This window comes from Scylla paramamosain, chromosome 2, assembly GCF_035594125.1.
Source record: "Scylla paramamosain isolate STU-SP2022 chromosome 2, ASM3559412v1, whole genome shotgun sequence".
Taxonomy (NCBI): domain Eukaryota; kingdom Metazoa; phylum Arthropoda; class Malacostraca; order Decapoda; family Portunidae; genus Scylla; species Scylla paramamosain.
The window spans coordinates 32,221,817-32,234,316 of record NC_087152.1 but is presented as its reverse complement, the minus strand read 5'-3'; the positions used below and the strand labels follow the sequence as shown (position 1 = coordinate 32,234,316).

The window sequence follows — 12,500 nt, the reverse complement described above, 5'->3', positions numbered from 1 at the left end:
GGTGGCACAGAGAAGAGGGGGGGGGGCCCAACTACATTGAACCAGCTTTGGGGGGGCCCAGTTTACAGAAGGTTGAGAACCCCCTGGTCTAATAGGTATGTGTTAAAAAAAAAAAAAAAAAAAAAAAAAAAAAAAAGAAAAAGAAAAAGAAGGAAATGTGCCAGACTACTCTTAAAACATACATGCAATTTAGGTTTTTTGGCATTACTGTTATTAGGAGCCTTTGTGCTTCAGTAATAATGTATGATTCATATATTGTGTTGAGCTGTTTTGCTTGTGATAGTGCATTATTAACTTTCTGTCAAAGGAAAGGTTGTTGATACTGGAGTCAAGGATGTATGACTAAATGCAGTCCTCTTGTGCAGTTTTAGAAAAGACACAGGGCCTAAGTGCTCACACCTGCAGGTGAGAGGAGAGTGGACAGAATCAGATGATGAAGAAGTTACTGAGGTAAAATAAGAATATAATATACCATCTGTCTTGTTAACTCAGAGGCAGAGGACTCCTCCCAACCTTTAGCTTTTTCTCTTGTCTTTGCTGGCTGCAGGACCATTGTAAGGGTGTGAGGATCAGGGTCTCATGGCAGTACAAGCAGTCATTTAAAGCCTCTCTGTCTTTGGGAGCCTCTGAATATACATGGATATTACTGCTTTGGGTAACTTTATTGATTTTGCTCTAATATTTTCTAAAACATAATTTGAGAGATGTAAATTTGCACAAGGATGGTTACAAAACTTTATTACCAGTTTGTCATTTTGTATCCATTTATTATATTTTCTGTTAATGCTGTAAATACTGATTGCCTACATAATTCTAGTGCTTTTTATGAGTCAAATATTTATAAGGAAAGTGCAGGTGAAGGTACATCATGTAGCTTGATGTGTTAACCTGTTTATTTCCTTCAAAATGCTAGAACGAATCCTGGTTGGCCCTGTGATGTCAGAATAGTTTTTAGGCTTGCAATTTTTTTTACATGTTTATACAAATGTTGACTCTGATATTGGAAGATACATGCATGGAGCCAAAGATGGGAACTAGAATTTAATGCCAGAAAATGCCATGTTTTGGAAATAGGATTTTTTTGGGTATGTAAACTTCCAATCATTTTTTTCAAACATCTGTGGAGGCTGTTAGAATGAAAAAACCTTCCTTTGTAATCCTCAGGCTTTTCTGTTATTACACAGTAGTAATATCAAAGCATTGACCCTTGGAAAAATTAGGGAAACAAATGAGGAAATAAAATGGGAGCAGTGGCATCCATTGGAGATTTTGTGAAGGAGGAAAAAAATAACATAAGATATCTTCATTGTTAAATTGTAATAAAATGCATTGTTGCATACAAAATGAAATTTTTCGTGGCCTCAAGCTCCATGGATAAAAATGAATTCACAGGGAAATTCAAAATCAACTAAATCCATGTGTGTGGTTTTATAGAGGACTTCAGGTTGGCATAGGCAGTGACAATTTATGAATCAACTTAATCATAGCAAAAGTTGGTCTTGATTCTCTCTCTCCTGCATTTACTGGAGAGTTCCAAGTTCCCTCTTTCCTTCCCCTCAGGAACAGGAGGTGGATTCTCTGTGGAACAGCTACTGGAGACGTGGTGTGTGTTAACAGTAGATGAGTTTTTATAAAATATACAAGTTTATTTGTTTCCACAATTTTTCTAAAAATTTATACTTTGACCTATTACTGTTTTCCTATCACTATTTCTGAAAATCAGCTTAAGATAACTGGTAAGATGATTGAAAAAATAGCTTAAATGTAAAACTTTGGAGAAGTTGCTGCACTTGTAAAGTGCAGCAACAAGTGCACCACTGAAGCAGGAGGAGGGAGGGGGCATGGCTCCTTAGGTGGCTGAGCTTGAGGCAACCAAAGACGGCTGCTGCTGTTCTGGTATTATGCAGCTCTGCTTTTCTTTTACGCATTAACATTTATTATATTGATATGTAATTACTTGTCTTTTAGACGTGTTTATTTATTAGATGGTTTGTGTATGATGAATTAGTCTCAACAGAAATAACATAAGCTTTCATGTAGATCATCATTCTCATTGATAATGAAAGTCAGATTGTCAGCATTTAGATAACAGCCACACACACACACACACACACATGCACGCACGCACGCACGCACGCATGCATGCATGCACACACTGCAAGGAGTTACAAAAGGATATTGACAAGGTACATGCATGGAGCCCAAGATGGAAACTAGAATTTAATGCCAGAAAATGCCACGTATTGGAAATAGGAAAAAGTAAAAAGAGACCTTCATGGAAGTGGTGTTTAACTATTTAGCTAAAGAAATGATGAAGAAAAATATAACAAGCATAGTACGTCCTAAATTGGAATACGCAGCAGTAGTTTGGGCTCCATGTAGAAAATAAAGATGCACAGAAACTAGAAAGAACACAGATGATAGCGATAAAGATGGTACCAGAATTGAAAGACTTAAGCTATGAAAGAAGACTTATAGAAATGGGTTTACCAACACTAAAAGGGGGAAAAGAAAGAAGAGACCTGATAAAAATTATATAAATTAGTAAACAAAATAGAAAGAATAGACTGAAATGACTTGGTACCACAGATGGAGGAGGAAGAGAGAGAGAGAGACAAGGGGGTATGGGAAGAAAATAAAGGATAGTGATTGTTCAAGCAACATCAAGAAATGCAGCTTACTGTATAGAACCATTGAAATCTGGAATGATTTGAAGGAAGAGGTGGTTGTGGCAGTGTACACATGTTTAAAGAGAAATTGGATAAATATGGTTATGGAGACAGGACAAAATGAACTTTGGCTTGTGCCTTGTACAATACAACTAGGTAAAATACACACACACACACACACACACACACACACACACACACACACACACACACACACACACACACACACACACACACACACACACACACACACACACCCTTCACTGAAAAATTCAAAATTATCATGGCAACTCCTACACCAGCCTTGGAGTCCCTATCTGGGGAGGGGACCACAAATGTCCCCCAGGTCAGACTGCACTTCTGATAACAACCCTAAGTGTCTTGACACCCCCACTCAACTTTTTTCTTCACTAACTTCTGCAACATTCGCAGTCTAAGATCTAATTTTCAATCTGTAGAACACCACCTCTCGTCTTCTAAACCTCATCTTTTCCTCACTGAAACTCAGGTGTCTGAGGCAACTGACAGTAGCCCCTTTTCTGTTCCCTCCTACTTTCTCTATCCTTATTTTCGATCTAAAGCTGGATGTTGCATTATTGTGCACAGTGACTTAACCTGCTCTCGTGCCCATGCTCTTGAATCTTTTGAGTTTTCCACCATCTGGCTACAACTACAGAGTCACTCTCAAACTAAATTTATCTGTGCTGTATACCTCTCACCTAACTCCTCTGACTATAAGAAATTCTCTGATTACTTAACTTCCAAAGTGGAGCACATTCTGACTCTCTTCCCTTTTGCAGAGATCTCCATTCTTGGAGACTTCAGTGTTCACCACCAACTTTGGCTTTCCTCTCCCTTCACTGACTATCCTGGTGAACTAGCCTTCAACTTTGCTATCCTCCACGACCCAGAACAATTGGTGCAACACCCTACTCATATTCCTGACCGTCTTGGAGATATGCCCAACCATTCTTGACCTTTTCCTGACCTCTAATCCTTCTGCTTATGCTGTCACCCTCTCTTCTCCGTTGGGCGCCTCTCATCACAATCTCATATCTGTATCCTTGTCCTGTTGCTCCAGGTCCCTCCCTCAGGATCCCCCCTAAGCAAAGGTGCCTTCGGCATTTTGCCTCTGCTAGTTGGGGGACCTGAGGAGATATATTGCTGATTTTCTTTGGAATGACTACTGCTTCCCTGTCAAAGACCTGTCTTTGTGTGCCGAGTGCAGTAACAGAGGTGATAGTGTCTGGCATGGAGGCGTACATTTTCCTCACCTTTTTCCTCAACCTAAACCTTCCAAACCTTGGTTTTTAACACAGCGTGTTCTCATGCTATACATGATAGAGAGTTGGCCCACAAAAGGGACTTTAGCCTTCCATCACCAAAATCTCATGCAAATTTTATATTTCTGCCCAGAACCATGCCAAGTCTTATCTCCAGTTAGCCAAAAACTCCGTCATTAATTGAAAGTGTCAAAATCTTTCAAGAATCTAACTCCCCCTCATGACTTTTTGGCATCTAGCCAAAAATTTCTCCAATAACTTTGCTTCTTCTTTCCCTCCTTTATTTTAATCCGATGGCACCACTGCTATTACATCTATCTCTAAAGCTGAACTCTTTGCTCAAACCTTTGCTAAAAATTCTATTTTGGATGATTCAGGGCTTGTTCCTCCTTCACCTCTCACCCTCTGACTACTTCATGCTCCCTATTAAAATTCTTCACAATGATGTTTTCCATGCCCTCGCTGGCCTAAACCCTTGGAAGGCTTATGGACCTGATGGGGTCCCTCCTATTGTTCTCCGAAACTGTGCCTCTGTGCTTGCACCTTGCCTAGTCAAACTCTTTCAGCTCTGTCTGTCAACATCTACCTTTCCTTCTTGCTGGAAGTTTGCCTACATTCAACCTGTTCCTTAAAAGGGTGACCGTTCCAATCCCTCAAACTACCGTCCTATTGCTTTAATTTCCTGCCTATCTAAAGTTTTTGAATCTATCCTCAAGAGGAAGATTCTTAAACATTTATCACTTCACAACCTATGTGATCACCAGTATGGGTTCCATCAAGGCTGCTCTACTGGTAATCTTCTGGCTTTTCTTACTGAATCTTGGTCATCCTCTTTTAGAGATTTTGGTGAAACTTTTGCTGTTGCCTTGGATATATCAAAAGCTTTTTGACAGAGTCTGGGCACAAAGCTTTAATTTCCAAACTACCCTCCTACGTCTTCTATCCTTCTCTCTGTAAGTGCATCTCGAGTTTCCTTTCTGACCATTCTATTGCTGCTGTGGTAGACGGTCACTGTTCTTCTAAACTTATTAACTGGTGTTCCTCAGGGTTCTGTCCTGTCACCCACTCTCTTCTTAATATTCATCAGTGATGTTCTAAACCAAAGTTCTTGTCCTATCCACTCGTATGCTAGTGATACTACCCTGCACTTTTTTCACGTCTTTTCATAGATGTCCAACACTTCAGGAAGTAAACTTTTCATGCAGTGAAGCCACAGAACATCTGACTTCTGATCTTTCTAAAATTTCTGATTGGGGCAGAGCAAACTTTGTATTGTTCAATGCCTCAAAAACTCAGTTCCTCCATCTATCAACTTGACACAACCTTCCAGACAACTATCCCCTATCTTGAATGACACTCAACTGTCCCCCTCTTCTACACTGAACATCCTCGATCTGTCCTTTACTTATAATCTGAACTGGGAAACTTCACATCTCATCTCTAGCTAAAACAGCTTCTATGAAGTTAGGCATTCTGAGATGTCTCCACCAGTTTTTCCTCATCCCCCCCCAAGCTGCTAACTCTGTACAAGGGCTTCATCAGTCCATGTATGGAGTATGCTTCACATGTCTGGGGGTGTTCCACTCATACCGCTCTTCTAGACAGGGTGGAATCAAAAGCTTTTTGTCTCATCACCTCCTAACTAACTCTTAACTGATTTGTCTTCAGCCTCTCTCTCATCGCCACAATGTTGCATCTCTAGCTGTCTTCTACTCCTATTTTCATGCTAACGTACTCTTCTGATCTTGCTAACTGCATGCCTCCCCTCCTCCCATGGCCTCATTGCACAAGACTTTCTTCTTTCTCTCACCCCTATTCTGTCGACCTCTCTAATGCCAAGAGTTAACCAGTATTCTCAATCATTCATCCCTTTCTCTGGTAAACTCTGGAACTCCTTGCCAGCTTCTGTATTTCCATCTTCCTATGACTTGAATTCCTTCAAGAGGGAGGTTTCAAGACACTTATCCTTCAATTTTTGACTACTGCTTTGGACCCTTTTATGGGACTGGCATCTCAGTGGGCTTTTTTTTTATTGGATTTTCAGTTTGTATTTAATAAAAATAAGAAAATAAATTTTGTTGTTGTTGTTGTTGTTGTTGTTGTTGTTGTTGTTGTTGTATTATTATGTGTATGAGTATTATTATTTTGAGTGTAAAGAGAGGGCTGATGAGGGAGTACTGGTGTTGACTGTGCTGTATGGTGCTGAAACAAAACATGGGAGCAGCAGAGAACAAATCCTGAAATGTAATGGATACAAAGTGTTTGAGAATATGTGTGGAGCAACATGAAGAGGGAGGATAAGAAATGAAGAAGTAAGAACTGGTGTTTTGAGAGAGTTGGCTGGATGAGCATACTGGCATATGAGTGTGTGTTAAGATGGTTTAGGCATGTGGAGAGAATGGAGGAAAGTAAATTAGGAAATAGAATAATGAGGTGAGGTGTATGTGGTGGAAGGTTAAGCAGGAAGGCCACACCTGGAGTGGATGAACTGTGCAAAGAGAGCACTGAATGAGAGAGGAATGACTGTGCAGCAAGCAAGAGTAATTGTGTGTGATGGAGGTGAATGGAGAATGGACAGTGGTGAGAGCCATGAAAAAGATACGATCTCATTGACCCCTGGGAGGGGGTGTGGGTGCACTTGGCAGGGCCCATTGACGTGTGCACCCAGTTAGGGTGTGAGGCACTCTCTAGGAAGTACCCTGCATCTGCTGTGGTCTCAGGATTGGAGTAGAGTACTGGGTAGGAAAGAGTCTCATTATGAAAAGGACAAAGGGCATGGGTAAAACCAATGTATACTGTGAATGTGTGTGGCCAGCTGTGCTATGCCTAAGCTCCTGGGTTGTAGTACAGTGGTCCATGAGGACTGTCCCCTTTCCAGTGTGGTGTGAATGGGCAAAGGGTGTGAATGAAGCGTGTTGCTTTCTCTTGGTTGCCCTGTGTGGGATTACTTGCCTGGTATGGACAGACTATTATTATTGAAAGAAAGGGTTGAATGCATGTTTGGGTGAGTGAAGAGGGAGAGGAAGAGAGGGCATTACCTTACACTTGAGGCAAAGGATATTAGACTGCATTTTTTGACTATCATGAAGTGTCAGTGGGAGTAATGTGGGCAAAAGTAAAGTTTAGAAAGGAGTTGTGGGTCTTTGTGGAGTGGGTATGGCCCAGGTAGTGAAAGGTGTGAGGTGGAGAGAGAGAGAATTTTTGGGACAAAGTAAATAAGTGTATACAGTCTTAGAGATAGTAGATGTTGTACTGTTGTGGGATTTAAAGGTTCTTGTTGGGAATGAAGCTGTGGTTGGGGCTGTTGAAAGAAATGGTGTGGCAGGTTGTAATAAAAGTGGGAAGAAACTGATTGAATTAGAATTAGGCCTATATCATATGAGTAGCTATACTTAGCTTGGAGGAGCTTAGACCTCTTAATGCATGCAGTTTTATTATTATTATTATTTTCCAGTAAAATTGTCTCAGGTTACTAAAATGAAGTGACAAGTGTTGTGCTCTCATTGCAAATCAAAGGGTGAATGTGTGTCATTGAGCATTTCTTGTTGATTTTATAGTCTTTGACATATACTCGTAAAATCTTGTGGCTTGTCTTGCCTTGCCATATTCATTGTTCTGAGAAACTAGTACTGCCTCCTTGCATCTCCTAAGAATAGCTTCCTTGTTGCATGCATTCCCTCTCTGAAGCATATTGCACTTTATTTACAGGTTTCTAATTGTGACATAATAATGTCCTTGCTGGGAATTGAACCAAGGTTGTGTGGCAGTATTCTGGTTACTGTAGTTGTTGTTGTCATTGTTATCAGAGCTATTTCCTGTCCTCAGCTAAAATTGAGGGAGGGAGCTGTTAGAGAGAGAGAGAGAGAGGGAGAGGGAGAGAGAGAGAGAGAGAGAGAGAGAGAGAGAGAGAGAGAGAGAGAGAGAGAGAGTGTGACAGCTTAAAATCAGAGAGTGGGTCATTAGTGTTGAAGTAAAGTGCCCTTGTAATCCCCAAGGTGCTCAAATGTCCAGGAGACAGAGATGAGACATTACCATCTTGACTCCCTGGGTGGCAGTGTTGTGGCAGTGAGTGAAGTGGCTCACATTCCCTGCCACTCAGGAAGCGCCAGTAGTTTAGTGGTAGAACGCTGCCCCGTGGGGGTCAGTGGCCCTGGGTTCAAGTCCCGGCTGGCGTAAAATTTTTTTTCTGAGGATTTGTTTGTTTAATTTCCATGTGGTATTTTTACATACCTTTTGTATGATGATGAGTGAGGAAGTTATTTGAGGTAAGACTGTGGTAGGTAGAATAAACACTCTCTCTCTCTCTCTCTCCTCCTCCTCTCCTCTCCTCTCTCATCTCTCTCTCTCTCTCCTCTCTCTCTCTCTCTCTCTCTCTCCCTCCCTCCTCTGCTCTCCCTCCTCTCCCTCTCTCTCTCTCTCTCTCTCTCTCATCTCTCTCCTCTCTCTCTCTCTCTCTCTCATCAATGTTGTGTTGATCTATTTGGTAGAGTAACAAAGAGAGGTCTATGGGAGTAACAAAGGCTGTGATGTGCAGGAATATTACCATGGAAAGTCTTAGTATAAGTTTTGTAATGTGGATGGACATTTGCATATATTCCATTTATATAATGTATATATTCCATATATATATACCTAATTAAGACAAGAGAGTAATATTAATAGTAATGAGTGTTGTGGTGTGAACGTGTGGGTATTAGAGATGGTGAGGGAGGGAGGGCATCTGTAGAGGAGTACCAGTAATGGTGAGGGTAGTCTATTGTTTTGATTGTGAGTGGCAGTGATGTGAGGTACTGTGCAAAATTTATTATTGACTTCATTTGGTGAAGGTTAGATTTCTAAAATATGCTTTTTCACTATAAAAAGAGGGAGTGAGGTATTATAGGTATGACCTGATATTGTTGTGTTCCCAGCATTTTATAGTTTTCTTGCAGTCTTCTTGGATAGAAAGCAGTATAACCTTCAAAGCTGTATACAAAAAACAAGACAAGAAAATTTTAAAATATTCAAATTGACATAAAAAGTCTTGATTTTTCCCATTGTGGATCTTAACCACAAGATCTTTTTAGATGTTTGACTTAGAATTGGAGCAATATCATATGAGTAAACTACACTTGGTAGCAAGTGTTGAAGTGGCCTTGTAAAGTTGTAACCCTGGAGAGCCTCAAATGTCCAGGAGGCAGAGATGAGACATTACCATCTTTATCTTGACTCCCTGGGTGGCAGTGTTGTGGCAGTGAGTGAAGTGGCTCACATTCCATACCACTCGGGAAGCGCCAGTAGTTTAGTGGTAGAACGCTGCAACCGTGGGGGTCAGTGGCCCTGGGTTCAAGTCCCGGCTGGCGTAAAACTTTTTTTTTTATTATTACTTTTGAGCGTGTATTTTTTAGAATACACAATGAATATTTGAAATGTTAGTATGTATATGTGTATGTTTTCAGAAATACAAGTCAGGTCAGTGGTGTAGTGGTTAGCATGCTCAGATCACAAGAGTTCACAATGTCTGAATCTAAGGCTGCATAAAGGCAGTTTTAGCTTGTCTTCTTTCATGCTGTACGCCCTGTTTGCCTACCAGAGAATAGGTACAGGATGTGAGTCCCACAGGCTGGCAGCCCCACCAAGGCACCTTTGTCCTAAGCCATTGTGGTGTTGTGCATGGCTTAAACCTTGTAACTATTGAGAGAGGGCCTTTGTCCTGCTGTGGAAAACATACAAGCTGGTGATGACTTGAAAAAATGAAACACACAGAATGGGTGGGGTGTAAACTCTCATTTAGTTTTTTGTATAAAAAAAAAAAAAAAACCTACTGGAAATTTTTGTATTTCTGTAATTATGAACTTAACTCTCATGACCACTATTCTGACATACTATATTATACTTTCTTGCTATGACTTTGAGGATGGCCAAACAAATTTGTAGTTGCTTTCAGATGGTGTCTGGTTCCTGACAATTCTGTCCTAGAGTTCCAACATATATATATGATTTTTGGGTGGCAGTGTGTTTAATAGATTGACTGCTTGGAATTCAGGATCTGCTTCCAAATGCAAATGTTTAATGAAGTGGGTGTGGGTTCCAGACAGTATAGGGATGAAAATGATCTGAGTACCAAGTGAGCTGAGGCCAAAGTGTCTCCATGCCCAAACTGATCAAGGGCCAGGTGCTCTGAGGATCATATGACTTACTTCATGGTCATAATCTCAGTGGCTGTCAGCCTAGGACCAAATAACCTGCTCTCATTAGCACTGATTGATGGAGTGAGTGTGGCAAGATTGAATGAATTGTTATAGGGTATGTATAGGTGGATGTAGAAATTAAGTGCCTTTCAGTGGTGCAGTTGCCAAAAATGGTGGTGTCATAATATTCTTCAAAATGTTTGGGACAAAACATCAGTATCTGGAAACTACCTGTATGTATCTCCACTTATATTTGTAGCTCTTGGCTTTTGTGGGGCTCTTAATAAAAAAGCAGTTTGTTTGTTCATATGTAATTTCTTTTCAATATATAGATATGAAAGTAACTGTGGAATTGCTTCTTGTGGCAGATGTACATAATGTCATCAGCAGTCATGGAGAAAACTGTTATTCTTTAATGGGAATAGAAAAGTGCAAACTTTTATCATGCTTTATATATATATATATATATATATATATATATATATATATATATATATATATATATATATATATATATATATATATATATATATATATATATATATATATATATATATATATATATATATATATATATATATATATATATATATATATATATATATATATATATATATATATATATATATATATATATATATATATATATATATATATATATATATATATATATATATATATATATATATATATATATATATATATATATATATATATATATATATATATATGCCTTTCTCTCCCTCAATAGGTTTGTTGTTATATGGTTTTGAGGTCATATATGCTATCACAATGACACAAGTATACTTTATCACATTTCTTAATCATTTTATTTTTTGGTATGAAGAAATTAAATTATATTATCCATCATATAGTCATGTGTGTGTGTGTGTGTGTGTGTGTGTGTGTGTGTGTGTGTGTGTGTGTGTGTGTGTGTGTGTGTGTTTACCTATAGTGTTTGTTCCTGGAAGAACGTTTGGGTGTTGGCTGAGTAGGGAAATTCCCCATGAGCTGTGTTGCCGTCTCTCTACAGAACTAATTATCGGCTTAACACTTTGGTAGAAAGGACAGGCGACCGTCCTAATCCGCCCCCCGCCTCTCTCTCTCTCTCTCTCTCTCTCTCTCTCTCTCTCTCTCTCTCTCTCTCTCTCTCTCTCTCTCTCTCTCTCTCTCTCTCTCTCTCTCTCTCTCTCTCTCTCTCTCTCTCTCTCTCTCTCTCAGTATTTTATGATACTGTGTGAATAATTTTTCTATAATTTATTTGTTCGTAGTAATTGTTTCACGTAATCTCGATTTGGGGCAGAGCGGATTCGTCGCACTGTCGTCTCTCACATTAGTGGCTTTGGTTGTTCGAACTATTGCTCTGGAGGGTGCAGTGATAGAACCTCTATTGGCCCTTCTCTTATTCTTATACTTATTCTTGTTGTAAATAAGTTACTTCTCCCGGCTGTGAAGAACATGTGAGCACTTGGGAGCTGCTGCCATTGTGGGAATGTCCTTCAAGAGGTGGAGCCACCCCTCTCTCTGACCTGAGTCACCTGACTCTACTGATATGCACCCCTTGTGCTCGACTTAAATGACGCCACAAAGTTATGTTGTCAAATATTGTGATATTTATGTAAAATCCAGATTATTTATTATCCTAAAACCCACACCATTCAGAGCACTGCATGGTTTGATGAGCTAAATAATCCATATTTAATACTTGAATTTCAATAGAAAGTAAAACGAACTGATATATTTAAGAGAAATTGTGTGATGTGGCAGAGTAGCTAACGAATCTCGGCCAACGCCTAAATGTTCTTCCGAGAATAAAAAGTTGTGCTTTATGGGAAAAGAGCTAATGTTCATGCCCATCTCCATATCTTTTAATATGCAACTTAGCCTTGGATCCATGTATATTTTTTGCATTTACTGTCTCCTCATCCAGTGTTCCATACTTCAATAGTTCTATACGGGAAACTATACTTTTTGACATCTCCTACAAGTACTCTTCAGCCTCTTTCCATGTCCTCTAGTATCAAGTTTATCAAGTCATTCTGGTCCACCTTCTCCACTCCCTCATATGCTTTGTATATCGTAATCAGGTCTTCCCTTTCTCTCCTTTTTTTCAAAGTTGGAATCTCTCCATATGTCAAGTCCCTGATATTTAATACCATCTTCGTTGCTGCTCTCTGAACTCTTTCCAACTTCCTTATATGCTTTTTCTTGTAGGGCGGCCACACTATGGCTGCTTATTCCAGTCTAGGTTTAATCACTTATGTAATTATCTTCTTGATCATATCTTCATCCATATATGCAAAAATCAGCCATTATTCTTCTCAATAAGTTAAAGGTTTCTCCTGTAATTTTGCTAATGCGTTTCTTTGGGATCAGAT

At 39.5% G+C, this 12,500-nt stretch overlaps 1 protein-coding gene and 1 long non-coding RNA gene across 3 annotated transcripts in view; one reads left to right on the top strand and one right to left on the bottom strand.

Moving 5' to 3' along the window:
* LOC135113582 (uncharacterized) overlaps positions 1 to 12,500 on the top strand; it is a 346,462-nt gene that overhangs the window by 21,803 nt on the left and 312,159 nt on the right. The window lies entirely within an intron of this gene.
* The window catches only part of LOC135113518 (uncharacterized), a 6,630-nt gene continuing 5,132 nt past the window's right edge, over positions 11,003 to 12,500 (bottom strand). The window contains exon 3 of the mRNA XM_064028759.1: positions 11,003 to 12,500. This exon is cut by the window's right edge and continues 1,250 nt beyond it. The gene's annotated coding sequence lies outside the window, so the exon portion shown is untranslated.